Source organism: Ictidomys tridecemlineatus, chromosome 10, assembly GCF_052094955.1.
Source record: "Ictidomys tridecemlineatus isolate mIctTri1 chromosome 10, mIctTri1.hap1, whole genome shotgun sequence".
Classification (NCBI taxonomy): domain Eukaryota; kingdom Metazoa; phylum Chordata; class Mammalia; order Rodentia; family Sciuridae; genus Ictidomys; species Ictidomys tridecemlineatus.
The window spans coordinates 105,122,578-105,140,294 of record NC_135486.1 but is presented as its reverse complement, the minus strand read 5'-3'; the positions used below and the strand labels follow the sequence as shown (position 1 = coordinate 105,140,294).

The 17,717-nt window shown below is 50.0% G+C and overlaps 1 protein-coding gene across 7 annotated transcripts in view; it reads left to right on the top strand.

Annotated features, from left to right (window-relative positions):
• Mad1l1 (mitotic arrest deficient 1 like 1) overlaps nucleotides 1-17,717 on the top strand; it is a 354,495-nt gene that overhangs the window by 72,407 nt on the left and 264,371 nt on the right. Inside the window, exon 1 of one of the 7 annotated variants that reach the window (XM_078023592.1) lies at nucleotides 7,536-7,616. The exons of the other annotated variants lie outside the window; for them this stretch is intronic. The gene's annotated coding sequence lies outside the window, so the exon portion shown is untranslated. Of the gene's footprint in view, nucleotides 1-7,535; nucleotides 7,617-17,717 lie in introns of those variants that run through there. 7 annotated transcript variants of the gene reach the window in all.

Sequence of the window (17,717 nt, the reverse complement as noted above, 5' to 3'; positions counted from 1 at the left end):
CACTGGACTGAAATCATTATTACTATTTTTTTTTTTTGGTGATGGGCATATAACCTAGGGCTTCTGTTTGCTGCCACTGAGTTACACCCCCAGTCCTTTTTTATTTTTTATTTAGAGAGAGGGTTTCCCTAAGTTGCCCATGCTGGCCTTGAACTTGCAGTCCTCCTGCTTTAGCCTGTTGACTTCTGGGATTGCAGGTGTGCACCACCGTGGAATTCTGTCTCTTAGTGTTCTGAGTCCACAGAGCTGGGGTCTGGAAAGCTTGATGGTGGGGCTTGTGCTTCCTTTTGATCATGTCTGCCATTGAAGGGACAGGAAGCTTTATGAGTCCTTCTACATGGCAGGAGGTGGGAAGGTGCTACTTTGAGTAGATGTGGATTTACTCCGGTGCACTTCCTTATCTCAAAAGGGAGTGTCTGTCTGTAGGGCTGTTCTGAGGGCTGTGTACCTGGTGCCTCATGGCTGTCAGTGATCATGTGGCAAAGAAAGGTCCTTTGGCTGGCTGTGCAGCCAGGGGTTGAGGTAGATTCTTACTCTGCAGAGCAAGGGCAACATGTTCATACACACCTCATAAGGCTTTTGTGCTCTGGCAGTAGGAAGTGCTTTAAGGAGATCTGAGTGTTCATTTCCATGTGAGTCCTGTCATGAACCACCAGTCCAGGCCCACTCTGTTTTTCTTTTCTTCTCCATCTTTGGACACGTTGCTCAGGGGCCCTACAATCATGGATGTGAATGGGTCTCCAGGGCCTGTCTCAGAACCCTCTTCCTCTTTGGGTGGAATCTGATTATAGTGAAGGAGCCTTGCTCTTTTTGCTGTCCTTGTCTTGGTTTTGGTTCTTGGAGTCTGATAACATCCTTCCTAGTTATGGGGCTGGGGACAGGTGAGTCATTTAGAATGAGTGGTCAGGTCTGGATGCATCCTCTGCTTACTGTCCTTGCACAGAGCTCCCCAAGGGCTATCCTGGAGCCCCCTCTGCCCTTGCTGGGGCTTGCTAGTGTCCAGGGGTCCCAGGGGCCCAGACCTGACTACATACCCCCTGGCTCTGCTGGCGAGCAGGAGGCTGACTGTGGCCATGCTAGTCATTGTTCAGACCCTGAAGGGTGACAGGTTGCTGTGCTCTGGAGAATGTTGAACCACTAAGATTGGGAAATTTGTGCAGGAATTCTAGGGATCTTGCTACTTGGGGGTTCTCTCCTTTCCTAGAAATGACGGTTATGGTTTGAAGAGGGGTGGTGGAGGGAACAGGGCCTCTCAGGGCCTGCCACAGTCCACGGTTCTGCTTCCTGTCTGTAATCATGATGATGACGAGGGTGATTATGAGAGCAATCAGTATCGATGGCATTTGCCTGAACGAAGTCTGTGCCAAGTGCTTCCCGTGCAGCATCTGACTTGAGCCTTAAAGACAGCTCTGGAGCAGTCACGTTGATAAACCCCGGCTTGCAGATGTGACACTTGAATGTTGGGTTGATGTGCTAGGAAGTAGTGGAGACAAGACTTGAACACAAGCCCGTTTTCTCCAGAGCTCATGTCTCAGGTCCCTGAGCAGCACCCATATACCATCCAGACCCTTTTTACTTGAGGGTGGGACCCAGGTTCCTGAACACTGTCCAGATAGGCTGCCCAGGTTCCTGAACAGCACCTGGCATGTACCATCCAGGCCCTTGTGACTTGTTTCTCTACCTCACTGGGGCCTGGGGTGATGAATCCTGTGCACTCCAGCTGGGCTGAAGCCTTGGTCACCTTCCTCGATTCTGATTTAAGGCAGAGCTGGCTCTAAGGCCAAGTGGAGAGAAGCAACCGAGGATGGTGGACACAGGGAGGTGGTACCTGCCTATCTGTTTTGGCCACTCCAGCTAGCTGGGTCAGGCACTTGGGGCTCAAGAGCCTTTGTCCCATCAGCCATCAAGTATTGCCTGCTCTGCCCCAGACTTGCACTCATTGGGATGGCTGCAGTTTGGAAGGTCATGTCTTTCTGCCTCTGTAGAAGAGCCTTTAATTGTAGTTACCAGGGTGACTAGGCTGGAAGCACCTGTATTGCTGTCCCTCCTAGGTGTCCATAGAGCCTCCTGATCCTGGGATGGGCTGAGCTGGTATACTTGCTTTGGGGCCACCTTCCCCTGGGGCCACCTCCCTGCCCCTCCCTGGGGCCTGGGCCCAGGCAGCATGTGGAGGAGATGTGTTCTTATGTAGCAGAGAGACTAGAGTAAATCAGTGGAAGGTTGTCATCCCCTCCACATCGCAGACTACCTGACTAGGCACTGGTTTCTGTGTTGCCTCCTGAGAGTAAGTTAAGATCATCATAGTCATAATACTGTTCCCCCCTGCCCCACCCAGTGGTACTTACTGGAAATAGAATTCCCAGAGCTCTATTGCTGAGATACATCTCCAGTCCTTTTTATTTTTATTTGAGATAGGCTCTTACTGAGTCACCAAGGCTAGTCTTGAATTTGCGATCCTCCTGCCTCAGCCTCTTGAGTAGCTAGGATTATAGGCATGCCCGGCTTATAGCCATAATTCTTTTTTTTTTTTTTTAGAGAGAGAGAGAGAGAGAGAGAGAGAAAGAATTTTTTATTCATTTCTTAGTTCTCGGCAGACACAACATCTTTGTTGGTATGTGGTGCTGAGGATCGAACCCGGGCCGCACGCATGCCAGGCGAGCGTGCTACTGCTTGAGCCATGTCCCCAGCCCCAAATCTTTTTTTAAAAAAATATTTTATTTACATTTTAGTTTTCGGCAGACACAACATCTTTGTATGTGGTGCTGAGGATTGAACCCGGCCGCACCCATGCCAGAAGAGCACGCTACCGCTTGAGCCACATCCCTAGCCGCAGCCATAATTCTTAATATGGCTCTTCAACTATTTGTCCAAAGTAGTTAAGCCATCCTTTTAAACTGTCTTGTAGTTTAATGAGACTATGTCACCTTTGTCAGTCGATGTCTCCATGAGTTATGATGCTCTCAAGCTGTTCAGAGTCAGCAAAGCCAGTGATAGGCACATGAGATTCAGAGTGCTGGGCTGCATGCTCTGAGCATTGAGTGGGGGTCACGTTGTACCTGCGGTGATGGTGAGCAGTTCCCACTGACTCCACACATGGGCTGCCTGTGTTCGAATCTTAGCACTTTGTCCTTGGACAATTTAATCAGCCTTTCCCTGCCTCTCAGAATGGCGATGGTGAGGGTGGCTCTGGTGGGGTTGTGAGGGTGAAGTTCCCTCTACAGGATACAGCCTGGGGCCTGATGCAGCAGGCAAGCTGTTGGCTCGTTGCTATGGTAGTCTTTTGCTGTCTTCAGTGTTTGAGGAACCGAGTGTTTGGGGTATAGAACTGGGAGTACCCAGTGGGTGGCACAGGCAACAAGGTACATCAATGTGTGTGGCCAGCAGCAGTGTCAGGTTGGGTGATGGGTACATATCAGGTGGGGAGGGTAGGATTTCCTTTGGGAGATATGGTGGGTGAGAACAGAGTCAGTGATGGCGTGGCCTGGAGTGCCTCCCACAGCTGCTGCCTGCCAGGTCTCATGCTCATCAAACCAGTTTCTGTCTTGGCACAGGCTAGCACCTTGGATCGTCAAGGACATAGACAAGAGGCCTTCATGGTGTCCATTTGGCTTTTGATAGCACTTAATGTAAATTGACTTCTGCAGAAGGTGTTAGGCTAGCTTGTCTCTGACGGGTTGTTTTCATGTGTCCTCAAAGACACTCCCCTGCCCCCCAACCATACCTGTTTTAGAGACACAGTGGTACTTGCTCCCCATGGGCTCTGTACCAGTTCTTGGTGGTGCCAGGCCAAGCTCTTACATGAGATGCTGGTCTTGAGTCCCAACTATTGAGCCAGAGACCTGCTGTGAACCCAGGGAGGACCACCCAAGAAGCCTACACCTCCCCTCTCCAGGATGTGGCAAGGAAATGACTCAGCAGACGGGGCTTTCTCTCCACCTGTGACTTGGCGTGCTGATAGCCATCCCTGTGCTGACTGTTGCCAGGCGCCTCCTGGAGTCTGGAGATTAAGCCTGGCTGGCTCTCTCTCCTGTTGCTTCAGTGCAGGCGCTGGGAATATGATCCCTTTTGTATTTTTGATACTTAGCACAGGCTGGCCCCTGCTCAGTTGCTTCTGAATGAAGGAAGAGTCATTGACTTATGCTCCTGCCCCAGAGAGATGCTATCCCACACCCTTGGTTTCTATGTTGCTACCTTTATCTATAGTGGCCCAGTCACCACAGGCCCCTGGCACCCTATCCCTGGTGTCTGCCCTGATGGTCCAGTCCCCACAGGCCTCCAGCATTTAATCTTTCCAGGTCTGGGGCCCATGGTTCCCTCTGTTGGCACTGATAGCCAGGTCCCCTCAGGCCACTGGCATCCCATCCTTCCTGGGGTTCATGGGTTCTCCGTCTCGTGGAAGCACATGCTCCTGGAGAATGAAGCACATGCTCCTGAAGAATGTACGGCTAGGCTTCTGTCACCACTTTTCTTTGGAATGACAAGAATCTGTGACTCTGTTTTCTATATTTGCCCTCTCTACCACTTACTTTCCATGCAACTGTCTGAGGGAACCTTTATTTTTATTTTTTTGAGAGAGTGAGAGGAGAGAGAGAGAGAATTTTTAATATTTATCTTTTAGTTCTCGGCGGACACAGCATCTTTGTTGGTATGTGGTGCTGAGGATCGAACCCGGGCCGCACGCATGCCAGGCGAGCGCGCTACCGCTTGAGCCACATCCCCAGCCCCTGAGGGACCCTTTAAAAGTCAAGGTGTGTTATCCCCACAACTAAGCCCTTCTCTGGCTCCCAGGGCTCTTAGTGGGGAGCACAGGTTCTGCGTGGGCACACTACCTCCTGGCACTGCCGACCCCTCTCATTCCCCATTTCTTCCACACTGCTCTCCTTACTCTCTGGACACGTGCCCCACCTTGACTCTGCCTTCCCAACCTGTCTCCCCTAATTATACTTACGCTCTTTAGCTCTTAGCTTTTTATTTCCTCTGTGACCTTTGCAGATCTCATCTAGACGACGCTTTTCATTAGAATGTATGTTATGTAATTAAGTTTGCCTTCCTTTTATGTTTGTCTAACTTGCCTCCCTTGGACTAGGGCCATTCCTGAGTCATCTTACTCACTGTGACTCTGGTGAGAATGTAGTCCTGGCCCATGGTCCATATTCAGTGCAGAGTGAGCCATTGAGATGACAAAAGTGAATGGTCTGACTGTTCTTCCTGATGTATGGGCCTTGAACTTTGTCCCTTCCTTGACTATTCTGGCCTTTCTCCCATCCCCACCCAAGCCATCAGGAAGTCATTTGGGTTCTGTTGGTGGAGGGGTACACTACCTGCCCTGCAGCCCTTTGTCAGCTTCTGGTGGCCTCCTCCTGAGCTGCTCTGTGCTCAGCAGAGGGTCCTGCAATAGCAGCAGCAGCAGCAGCAGCAGCAAGGGGGCTCATAGGTCATCCCCCTCTCACTCCCTAGGCCGACAGCCATGACACATCCTCTGATGCTTCATGGCACTGTGACCTCTGCCCTCACCTGCTGGTCCCTTCAGCCTTTCTGATTCTGTCTGTAGTTATATTGGTCTAGAGTGTGCTGACCCTGTCCCTGCCTTGGGGCTTCTGCCCTGGCTCACTTTCTTGGGGGTCTCTGCTCAGGCATTAGCTTGTTGGAGACCCGTGTGTGTATTTTCCCAGTTAGAATGGGAACTCGGGGTGTGCAGCACTGTGCTCACTGGGCCCCTGTGCCTAATCCATGCCCAAGAGAGATTTGTTGGGTGACTAAATGAACATCTACTCTTCTCCCAGGGGTCCCATAGCTCTATGAGAGTGAGGGTGACCCTGTGGGTTCCTGTATGGCCGACCTTGTTAAAGTGGCTGTGGGCTGTGGGGTCATCCACTCTCCTCCTTCTGCTTTGCCCACTCTTCCTCCTCCCAGCTGCTGGATGGCCTGTTCTGGTCAGCAGCTGAGGTTGTTTGTGGGTTGGCACCTTGTGTCTCCTGTGGCTGGCCTGCACTGGCCTCTGTGGCTCCTTTCCTTTTTGTAGCATCTCTCAGCTCTCAGCTACCCACTGCCTGTTTGCTCCAGCCTGTTTGTTCCTCTGGTGGCTGGTGAATGGTTAGAACTACTAGCGTGGTGTCCTGCTTGAGAATGTGCTTTCCTGCTTTACTTTGTGCTTTGGTGACGAGTTGTCTCATTTCCCCTCAGATGCACCTGGGAAACTGCTTCTGCTCTGGTCTGTGGCTGTGCCCAAGAGGAAGGGCCCAGTGTCCTGTTTCGTAAGGGCTTTGCTGTCCACTTGGCCTCTTGGAATTTTGGGGGGAAGACATGAAACAAGATAGAAAGTAGCATCAGAGGTGAAGATAGCAACTGGGCGACTTGGCCCTGGTCTCGCCTCGTGCAGTGCCAAAGCTCATGTGACATCTGATGGTTCTGAGTTGGCTGTCTTATGGGGAAGCACCTACTGCTGTTAGCTTTAGCTAGGGTCTTCTAGAACTGCCAGTTCCTGGGGTGCAGTCAGGCTTGGAGGCCCAGGTTGTGTAAAGATGTGAGGGCCACTCCTGGGAGTGAGGCTTGGGCTCTGGTGCTGCCCACTTCCTGGTAGTAGACTCTGTGATCCCCTCCTAGGAAGCTGAGGGAGCTCCAGCAGGCAGTGGAGACCTGTGTGATCCTTCTCTGTCCTGCTCCTTTCCTGGCCCTTGTCATTGGCGCTGCAGTAGGTAAGACCAGGGCTGTATTTGCCTAGTCTATTTTGCACCTGGGCTGACTGATGCTAGGCCTGTCTCCCAGGAGCTACCTGGACAGTGACTGATTTGCTTGCTCCGTGTGGCAGTGTTAGCTTCCCAGGTCAGATTGCTCTGGGACCAGTGGCGGCCTCGAGTGCAGAATGCAGCTCGGGCTTAGTGGTGCCCAGCTTGATGAACTAGCCAGGTTTGGGACTCAGGTGAGGGCCCTGCAGGCCCTGTCTTTCCCAGGATGGGGTTAGAGTGTGGCCATTGAGCACGGCACCTGGCCTCCTTCAGGAACTCAGTGATGCAGCTTTTGTCAGTCTCAGTACACCCTTGGGAGAGTCATCTTTTCTGGTTGGTTTCCTCTGCTGTAGGACAGACCCAGTGACCGACTGTCCCCATGCCTGCTGTCTTGCATCACACACATTTATATTGTCTCCTTAGCATATTGAGTGTCCCATGGCTGCATTGCTCAAGGGAACATGAGGAGCAGCCACACCTGTGTGGTCCCACCTGGTGGCTGTGGCAGGGCTGCTGCCTCCCAACATCCAGACTGCAAGGTGCTGCACACCCTGGGTTCCTGGCCTGTCACTGTAGTCTGCCTGTCCTCTTGATTCTCTAGCCCCTCTCTTCTTGCTGAAGGCTTTTGGCAAGAAAAGAGAGCCCAGTAGCACTATCCCAGTAGCTGGCTGTGTGGTGGAGGTGGACCTTCCTTAGGCCTCAATGTGGAGCAGTTTGGAAGAGTGCTGGCACCTGCTTGCAGTGCTCAGATTGGACGTGAGATGGTGCCTGCAGCATTTGAAGCTACTTCTGTTCTCTCCCAGCAAGAGCCTCTTTCCATGGCCTCCCAGCAAGGGGGTTGGTATCAAGCCTCTACATTTTGTCAATTGGAGGGAGCAGAAAGTCCTCGAGGTGAGTGGGCCTCTGTCTTAGGGGCCTCCCTGGGATTATTCTCACTGCCATCCTGTGCTGTGCCTTCTTGGTCCTCTAGTGCTTTCTTGGTCAGTGCTAGTCAAGTGCAGGGTGGGGGCAACATGGACCTGGGGCTTATGTTGCCTACTCTTTAGGTGGGAGGGGCTGTGACCCTGTATAGTGGCAAGCCTCTCCTTGACTTCGTCATAGGTTCTATCTGAGTTGTCTTCCTGTTACAGCCTGTAGCTGTCTGTTTCTAAGCGTGAGATCAAGCCCAGGTCCCATCTAAGAGAGAGTCAAGCTAATCCCAGGCTCCAGAGCAAAATGTAGGCTCATCAACACCCTTGACGGGATTCATGTCCATGTGGCCTGGCCCACGGACAAGCCCTACCGGTGGTTTGGCACTGGGGATGGGGTCTGTTTGGATGAGCTGTGAGGTCGAGGCTTATCCTGGGTTGGCCTCCGTAGGGGTGGAGGTCAGCTGTGGGCTGGGGTTGGGCCCTGTGTATGATGGGTGGATGCACGTGCTTCTTTTCAGGGCAGGGGCACTGCCCTCCTGTGACTGGGTGGGTTCCACTCTCTGTCGTCCTGGGAGCAGAGGTGGCCAGGGTTCCTGAGCCTGCCACCTCAGCCAGCTCCTGTTCTGTCTCCTTGGCAAGGCAAAATGCCATTAATATTTCACATTCAGACTGTTGCTTTGCATGTTTTGCATTTCCATATTTAAAATGGCATTTACATATTCATGGCTTTTTAAATAAGTTCTTATTGTTAAGGGATGTGGAAGTGGATAAAATGTGAAACTCCCCCTTTTATTCAAGCACTGGAAAAAATTCATCCCATAGCGCAGTCACTTTCAAAGTGGTTAGTTCTGTCGCAGTTGCCGTAGAAAATTATCCTGGGAGCCATTGTGTCCTGCCCTGCTCAAGTGCAGAGGCTGGTGGTGCCCCCAATGTTCCCCACCTGCAGCTGGGCTCTAAGACTTGTCAAGCCTCAGGGCTTCTCCTGGTGTGGACCTTGCCCCCTGCTTGGACTTAGGGATAGGAGTTGCCCATGCCACCCCTTTCCCTTCTTTTGGACAAAAAAGTCCAAGGCAGATAAAGCTTATCATTTTGAAAGTGGTGATGCCAACACTTCCTTTCTCCTCCTGGTGGTTGTTGTTAGAGGTGCTTCTGTCACCAGTTGTCCCTGCACTGGCTACAGACCCCCCTTGCTCTGCTGCCACCAGCTGGGGCTTTGAAAGATCAGGCAGCCTCCATGCCATGATCCTCTTTTTTAGAAGGGAGAGGAACCTGCTCCCCTCTCCCTGCAGCATCCTTCTGAGGGCCATGGGTCAGGACAGGCTGGGGCTTCTCAAGCAGCTGCTGGTATTATCTCTGGGTGCCAACCGAGCCTTGCCCTTTGGTGTTTGCCAGGTGAGGAGCTTGACATTTGTGGATTGCCTCCAGCTTGGATCTTGTGTGGGTCAAGCACAAGTCAGGGAGTGACTAGGTACCTCAGGACAGAAGCTGAGAGGCCTTGAACCTGCAGAAACATGTTGCGGTCTCCTGGCTGGTGGGTGGAGCATGGCAAGAGGTAGGTGCTTTAGAGTTTGAGCAATGGATGTCAAACTAGAAGAGTCCTCAGAGAACCCAGAGGACAGACCAAAGCACAGGGAAGAGACTCCACCTACATCATGGATGTAATCAGACCTGGAATGCAGATTTTCCCTGATCTCTAGACTGATTTTATTTATTTTTTAAACATGAAGTTATTTTTTGTTGTCTCAAATATTAACCCACAACACCTTGGAGGCCATAGAAAACAAAAAGGTAAGTTTGTCTGTGTTAAAAATTTAAAGAAGCTGCAGCAAGAAGCACTACGTGCAAAGTGAAAAATCAAGCCGTGTAGTCTGTTTTTGAAATTGTCTTCAGCTCTTTCAGCTGCAGTTATAACCATAAGATAGGTTTGCTGTGTCTTTGGGGACCATTGGAATATAGGGCACAGTGCTGGGCTCTTGAAGGACCCCCATGGAGCAGTGTTACCTTCTCACCACCAGAAGCTAGTAAGTGCTGCTGGTTTTTGTCTCATGTGGCCTACAGTGCTAGGGTGGGGATAGGGAGTTGGCTTCCTCCAGGCACTAGGTGTCTGGTACAGTAGGGGATAAACACTGGCTTCCAAGCTGCTGTCACATCCTCTGAGCAGAGAACCTGGTACTGGCTTGTCCTACAGCACCCCTTTCCATCCTGCCTGGATGTGCAGGCATGCTTCCTTACCTGGCTCGTAGGGTTCTCGGGAATCTGACCTCCCAGGGCCGGGACCCCAGTGGGCCAGAGCAAGAGGAGGCAGCCATGCTGGTCAAAGATAGAAGGAGTGCCTCAGTGCTGGGCCTGGGACAGGCAGCTCACCCTGCTTGGCAGCGTTGGATGCAGACCTCTGCCTGGAGGCAAGATTGTCCCTTGTGACCCAGGATGTCTGGAGCTGAGGCTGGAGCAGGGTGGGTCAGAGGCAGGCACATTATGGGGTGGGGTGCTGCCGTGGTGGTTCGCAGGCTAGGGCCATCATGTGGGAGAAATCAGCTGTCTTTAGAGGTGCTGCGTGCTCCAGGTTCCTGGAACCTTTCTTCTTGAGATCCTGTTTGGATGTGGCTCCTGGTCCTCTCTCGATCTGCATAGCACTGACCATGCTCTCCGGCAGATAGGCTAAGCCAGATCGTTCTTCCCCTGCTGCTTGGTTCCTTCTGTACTGCAGTGTTGACTTTGAGAGTCCGGGGGCTGGGCCTGCCATGACTGGGCTCTAGGGCTTCTTTCTGAATGTGGAACCTGAGATGAGAAGTGCTTCTGGACACTTTGCTGCTGCTTCATCTGGAAAACCAGGTCAAGCCTGTTGAGGAAGGGAGGGTCGTGGAGGCTGCTGGCACCAAGTAGTGCTCAGGGAATAGCAGCTGTTGTTACCAGAGGAGCAGGTGTGTAGTCCTTGCCACTGGTCCCAGGCTGGCTCTGGATCCCACTTGTCTCTCTTGGCCTTAGTTTCCCTGCGTGCAACAAAGGTTTCATCCCAGCCTCTGTTGGTTTCTTTGAAGGTTAAGAGCAGCTCTGTAGGAGGTATGGGTCACATCAGTAGTTGGCATTCAGCTGGATCAGTGACTAGGGTGGGTTTTTTGGAGTGGAGGTAGGGCCAGCTGCACAGCTGCCGTGCCAGAAGACTAGCTATGGACAAGACCTTCCCGATCTCATGCTACAGACTTTATGTGTCTATGTCCCCTCCATGTGATGTTCTTTCCTTCAGTTTTGTCAGTAAAATCTTTTTTTTTTTCACCCTCTGCTTGCTGGAGCCTCCTTCTCTTGTCCCATGTGCTTAGGATCTGCCCGCACACACATCTGTGGCTGGGCTTTGCAGTCAGTATGTGCCTGGTCGCTAGAAATGTCAGGTAGCGTGGGGTCTGGACAGAGACTGTGCAATGGGACAGACTTGTCCAGTGTGCCTGAGGGGAAGAGTGCTTTCCCCTGGGGAGGAGATGTCCCCTTTTTTGGAACTTGTGCAAAACTCAGCCCCTTCTGACTGACTGTAAAACTTTAAAAAAAAAAAATTAAGCTGTGGTGTGTTTCTGCCCGGTCCCATGACAGCTACTGCATCTTTGGTTGCTCTGCGCATTGATCTCAGCCTCAAGCTTCTGGGTACTGTGGCCTGGGGTTAGAGCACAGCATGGGGTGTGGTCCTGGGCTCTCAGCTGTGTGACATAGGTCTCCTGTTGCTCTGTGATCAGGAACCAGCAACAGTATCTGACACAAAGAAACTTAAAGGACAGCTGGCATCATAACTGTGGTCATCATGGCCTCGGGTGGCTGCCCTCATGCACTGTTTGCCTGGCTTGCCTTGAGCAGTGGTACCCTGGAAGCACAGGCCAGAGCAGTTTCTGGGGTGACTTGAGGGTGTGGATGCCCTGGGTCTTCTTACATTTGCACAGTACTATGGTGCCAAGGGCATTATCCACCAGTAGTTAGTGCCTCTTGTGAGCCTTGGGCAAGTTCCCTGGTAACTGAGCTTCATAAATCCTGAGCCAGAGAGCTTCCTCTTCAGCTGTGATGCCCACCGCTGCTAGCTCTTTCCATGAACAAGCCCAGGAAAACACTTGTATTGATTCTCAGTGTATGAGTGTAAGTGGCCATTCTCTGATGTTGTCATGCAGTTAAGTAAGCTTTCCTTCTTTATTTGGGAAAGCATAAAACCAGTCTTGTGGCATCAACCCTGGGAGGCGTTAGAGGTGGGACATGATGGGCTGATAGAGCTGGACCCAGCCCCTCCGCTCAGTGCTTGTCTTGTGGCCTCCCATTCCCGTATCCCTGCTCAGGGCCTGCCTGTTTGTCTGTCTGTGGGTGGACTAGATGTGAGGGCAGTGTCAGGACTGGCACAGGGCTCCTGTTGGTGCCAAGTACTTCAAGGGGGTCTCTGGATCCTGTTGTGAAACTGGAGAAAGAATAGGAGCACATGTTTATTAGGTCCCCCTGGGTATCAGCAGCTCATACATGACCATACTGGGGTCCTTGCACTAGTTCTATGGGCCAGATAGCAAGCCTCTTGTTCCACAGTGGTCTCCCCAATGTCATGGGGCTGCTTCCTGCTGGTGTCCAAATGCAGGGCTGTCTATTTCCTAAGCCTGTACTCGCCCTCTTCACGTTGCCTCTTACAGGTGGTGCTTTTTCAAGCTTGCTTAGTGATGGGTCACTTCTTTGGGTCATGAGAACAGTGTTTATGGCCTGTTTAAAATACTGGGGCCAAGAAACACAGTCGAGCAGTCAGTAGAAAAAGTGGCATTGATGTAGCCATGACTGTGACTTTGGCCCATGCGCTAGTGAGTGCCAGCTGTCTGTGTGCACATCACTGCAGGGGCAGGGAACGAGGCTCCAGCTGGAGTAGAGAGCATGACTGTCACCAGAGGGTGGCCTTTGCTTGGGAGGGTAGGCAAGAGGACTCGTTGGGGACTGGAGAGGTAGACTTGTGGGTCCTCTTCTTGACTGCGCTTTCCAGAATTCAGAGCTTCGCAGGTCCCACTTACTTGCTGGAGGATTACATGAGGCAATGCCATGAGGATGTTTGGGGTCCAGAGCCAGGACTCTGTGACCTTCCTCTTTGTAAGGAGTGCATACGGGTCCTCTTTAGAGTGAGTTGGTGGGTGAAGACGCAGTATGGACCCTGAGCCCATAGACACCCTCATTCCCCTTCACCGGCGTTGCTGTGTTGGCCTCAGGGCCTTGACGCTAAACAGTTATTGAAAACAAAGAGGCTTTATTTGTGGGGGTCACATCAACAACATTTACCGTTTTTAGAAATAAAAATAAAACACTTATAATAATATTTGTTAAGTTTATAACTTCATTAAAAACAATTTATTACTTGAGAATATTCACTGTTTTGAGAAATGTGTTTTCTTAAAATGCTTCAAGGTTCAGAGAAAAAAAAATGCCCTTGTTTTATATTTTTGTACCTTTCCTCAGAGTTTGCTTGAAGGGAAGGCAGGGGATTGTCCACACCCAGTTTGCCGTGGTGGTCTGCCTTGTTGAAGGCTGTTAAGAAATTCTGGCCTCCTATGGATGTGCAGGTGGCTGACCCAGTACCCATGCCATCAAATGACCCTCCCACTTTGGTAGTGCTTAGCTTTGTCCTCATGTGGACTGACGACTGCCAAAGGGAGGGCCACTGTCCCTCACACCTAAGGCAGATCACACTTTTCTCTGATGTGCCTATTTAAACTTCTGACCTGAGTTAGAAGGGATTTTGTGGTGTCCCTCCATCTGGAATTCAAGGTCACCAGTCTTTTGGCATCTGGAAGATGACCCCCCTGGCTTTTCTGAGAAGGCACTTCTGCTGTCCAGGAGAAAAGGCCCATAAGGCAGTGCCTGGGTGGCTGGAGGTGGGTGGCTCAGTCTATCGGAACAGGGTGGCTTTTCTTTAGAAGATCTTATTCCAGGGGAGCAGTGGGCCAGGCTCCCGGATGTGAGGGTCACCCCCTCCGATTTCTGTGGAGTCCAGGACTTGGGTAGCCTCAGGTGCTCTCTGGGGCACAGTGGGGCCATCTGTGAGTCATAGGTTAGTCTTCTCTAGAGCTGCAGAATGCACACCGTCTTAGAGGTGACTGGCACTGCTTACATGGCAGATTTTTTTTGTTGTTGTGGTAGAGAAGCAAATTTCCTACTGCTTTTCAAATATTTCCATCTTAGAATCAAATAAGAAATTAAAGTCATCATCATCAAGTTCAGGAACAAGGCAAGGATGTCCCCTCTCACCACTCCAGTTCTGTAGCTCACTGGAAGTCCCAGCTAATATAGTAAGACAGGAAAAGGAAGTAAAAGGTGTGAGGTTGGGAAGGAAGACATAAAACTGTCATTGTTCACAGGTGACATGATTGTCTATGCAGAGAACCCCAGAGAATCAACAACAATCACCAAACTTCATGCAACTAACAAGTGCTTCAGATTGCAGCATAGCGATCCAGGCTGTCACACGTGGGGCTGACGCGCACAGGTCTGCTGCTTTCCTGGATGCCAGCAGGAGCTATTGGGGTTTGATATGAGAAACAATACCATGTGCGTTAGCACCAGACACACTGGATACAAATACATACAAGGTCTATATGAGGAGAACTTAAAAACTCTGATGAAAATAAGTCAAAGATCTAAGTAGTTGGAGAGAATTTTATGTTTTGCAAGGGAAGATTAAATACTGTGAAGCCATCAGTTCTTCACAAGTTGATCTATAGATTCCAAATCCCAGTGAGTTATTTTGTGAGAGACTCTAAAGCTTGTGTGGCAAGCAGGAGGCTCAGAATGGGCCACATGTCCCTGAAGAAGAATGAGGCTGGAGGACTGACACTATCCGACTGCAAGACTGGGCATGGAGCCAGTGTTTGTACTGGTGAAAGAACAAACCAGCACAGGTTAGAGAGCCCAGAAATAGACCCTCACTAGTACAGTCAACTTTGGCAGCAGAGCAAAGGCAGCTCAGAGAAAGAGCAGTCCTTTTAACATATGGTGTTGGAACAACTGGCCACCACAGGAAGAAAACCTAGGCATAGACCTTCCACCTTTCACAGAAGCTAGCTCAAAATGGATCAAAGACTTAAATGTGAAACACAAAACTCTAAAACTTCTAGAAGGTAACGGGAGGAAATCTGGCTATTTGGTGATGATGTTATGTGTGTGTGTGTGTGTGTGTGTGTGTGTGTGTGTGTGTGTGTATTTGTAGGTGGTCACAATACCATTATTTTATTCACTTATCTTTATGTGGTGCTGAGGATCGAACCCAGTGCCTCACATGTGCAAGGCAAGCGCTCTACCACTGAGCTACAACCTCAGCCCTGAGGATGATTTTTAATATACAACACCAGAGGCACCATCCATGAAACAAATAATTGATAAGCTAGACTTCATCAAAACTAAAAATTTCTGCTCTGCAGAAGGCACTGTTAAGAGAATAAAAAGAGAAGTCACAAGCTGGGAGAAAATATTTGCAAAAGATATGTCTCATAAAGGAACATTAGCTAAACTACATGAAGAACTCTTAACCAGAAATCTAGCTAAACAATGGGTGAAAGATCTGAATAGACACCTCACCAAAGAAAACACACAGATGGTAAATAAGCACATGAAAAGACTCTGAGCATCTCATGTCATCAGGACATTGCAGATTAAAATGAGATACCACTGTATGGTGATTAAAATGGCTAAAATCCAGAACACTGACCAAACCAAATGCTGGGAAGGATGTAAATAAACAGGAACATTTTATTGGTGGGAATAGAGCTTTGGAAGACAGTGGCCATTTTTTTTTTTAAACAAAACTAAACATCATTTATATGATTCAGCAGTTGCACCCTATGGAATTTATTCAAATCAGTTGAAAACTTATGTCCATATACAAGCTGGCACCCGAGTGCTTATAGTAGCTTTATTCATAACTGCCAAAACCTGGATGCAATCAAGATGTCCTTCAGTAGGTGAATGGATAAATAAACTGTGGCACACCCAGATAATGGAATATTGTTCAGTGCTAAAAGGAAATGAGCCATCAAGCCATGAAAAGACATGGAGGAGTTTTAAATGCATATTGCTAAGTAAAGAAGAGAATCTGAAAAGGCCATCCACTGTGTGGTCCCCACTGTGCGGCAGTCTGGGAAAAGCAGAACTGTGGAGACAGGAAAAGATCAGTGGTTGTCAGGTTGAAGGGAAGGAAGGGTGAATGAGGGGAGCACAGAGGATTTTTAGGGCAGCAAAACTACTCTGTGTACTCTAATGGTGGATGCATGTTTGCATACACTTGCCCAAGCCCATAGAGTATATAACACAAGGTGAACCCCAGTGTAAGCTGTTGCTGGGACGTTAGTTAGTAACAGTATATCTGTTTTGGCTCCCTATCTGTAATAAATATAGGCCACTAAGGCAAGGTGTTGATACTGGAGGAAAGCAGCTAGAGGTGAAGGGGACCCCAATTCCTATTCAGTTGTTTCGTAACCCTAAAATTTCTCTAAATAATAATGTTTACTAATGTAAAACAAAATTAACCAGTTTCCAGGTAAGACAGAGCTAGAGAAAGAGCTACCCAGGGGTCAGATTCTTGAAACAGATGCCCATATGTCCTTTCTCCTATCTGTGAGACTCCCCTGGCATCATGAGGAGTGAGAAGGCTGTGCTGAGCGCCAGGGGGTCGCGTGGTTGGTTCTGATGCTGACACTCATCGGCACGGGCAGACTCTTCCCCAGAATTGCTCTAGACACAGTGACCATCCTGACCAGGACCTTCGACCTGCGGGTCCCTGGGCCGTGTGGGTGGCAGTGCTGGCTTCTGTGAATGCCAGTGGCTTCTCATGGGAAGCAGATTTGTTTTGTGGCCCAAGGGACTGAGGTGAGGAGCTGTCTTTGCCGCATTCCTGGCCCCATGATGCCACTAGTGCTAGGGTGAAGGGCACCACCTGGGGCCTTTAAGGAGATGGGCGGCACAGGAGGGTACCCAAGAGGCCCTACAGTTCCCCAGCCTGCAGCCTAGCTGTGCAGGCAGGGAGGTTCAGACCAGTCTCTGGGTGGCACATTTGTGGGAACACTTGGAACCTCAGCAAGAATGTGGCTGTGCCTGGACAACTGTCTCCAGGGGTCAGCTCAGTAGGGAGGAGGAAGTGGCACTATGAATTTTAAATTTATTTAAATTCCTCATTCCTTCCATTTAGTACCCTTTTTGTCCGCTTCTGTTGGAGCGCCAGGGATGTTTAGTATCCTCTCATTTCTATGCTCTGCTAATTTTACTGCCTTTCCATATTTTCTTGCTATAAATTTAACAGATTTTATTGTGTTTAAACCATTTTAATATAGCCTCTCATAAAGGGCTAGAGCTGTGAGGGGCTTGTGAGTTGCCAGACCTGGGAACTCTTGTCTGTTTCTAAGTCTTTGGTCTAGGTTATCTGAGGAGAATTCTAGAAATACCCCTTGCCTGAGTGTCCACTATGATGCATGTCCACAAGTGCTTGGCTGGTTGTGAGGACCCAAAGGGAGCTGCTGTCCTCCTCTCCTGTCAGTAGCTCCAGGTTCAGGAGGAGCCATCAGACACATGGGTGTGTTTGGAAACTGTGGCGTTTCAGAGAGGGAGTCATCAGTTTGTGGGACACAGGTCTCTTTTTGAAGACATCCGGATCACAAGACAGAACTGCCTCTGGAGTCGCTTCTTAGTTCCAGACCCCCCAGTCTGCTCACTCACTGACCTCTGAAGAATTCTTGGGGGAGGCTGTTAGAGAATGGAAGGGTTCTAGGTTTGGAGAGCTGGCCTGATGCCCTGTGGAACTGGGCAAGTCCCTCTCTGGCCCCATGAAGTACTGGCACAGTTGCACAGCCCAGGCCAGAGCTGATGGCCTGTCAGTGGACTCTGTTGCTCAACCCAGCCAGTTGCCTGCCTGGCTGCCCAAGTGGGGCCTTTTGTTTTCATTCTGTGATCTATCTTAAGCATCTGTGACTTTTTATGATTTACTGTATAAGGTACCTTAGTGTTAATTTAACAATAACTTCAAAAGTTTGTTTTCCGAGACTAAATGTGACCTTCCAGGGTTCTGTGCTACATTTGGCATTCCAGCACTCTGGCACCAAGG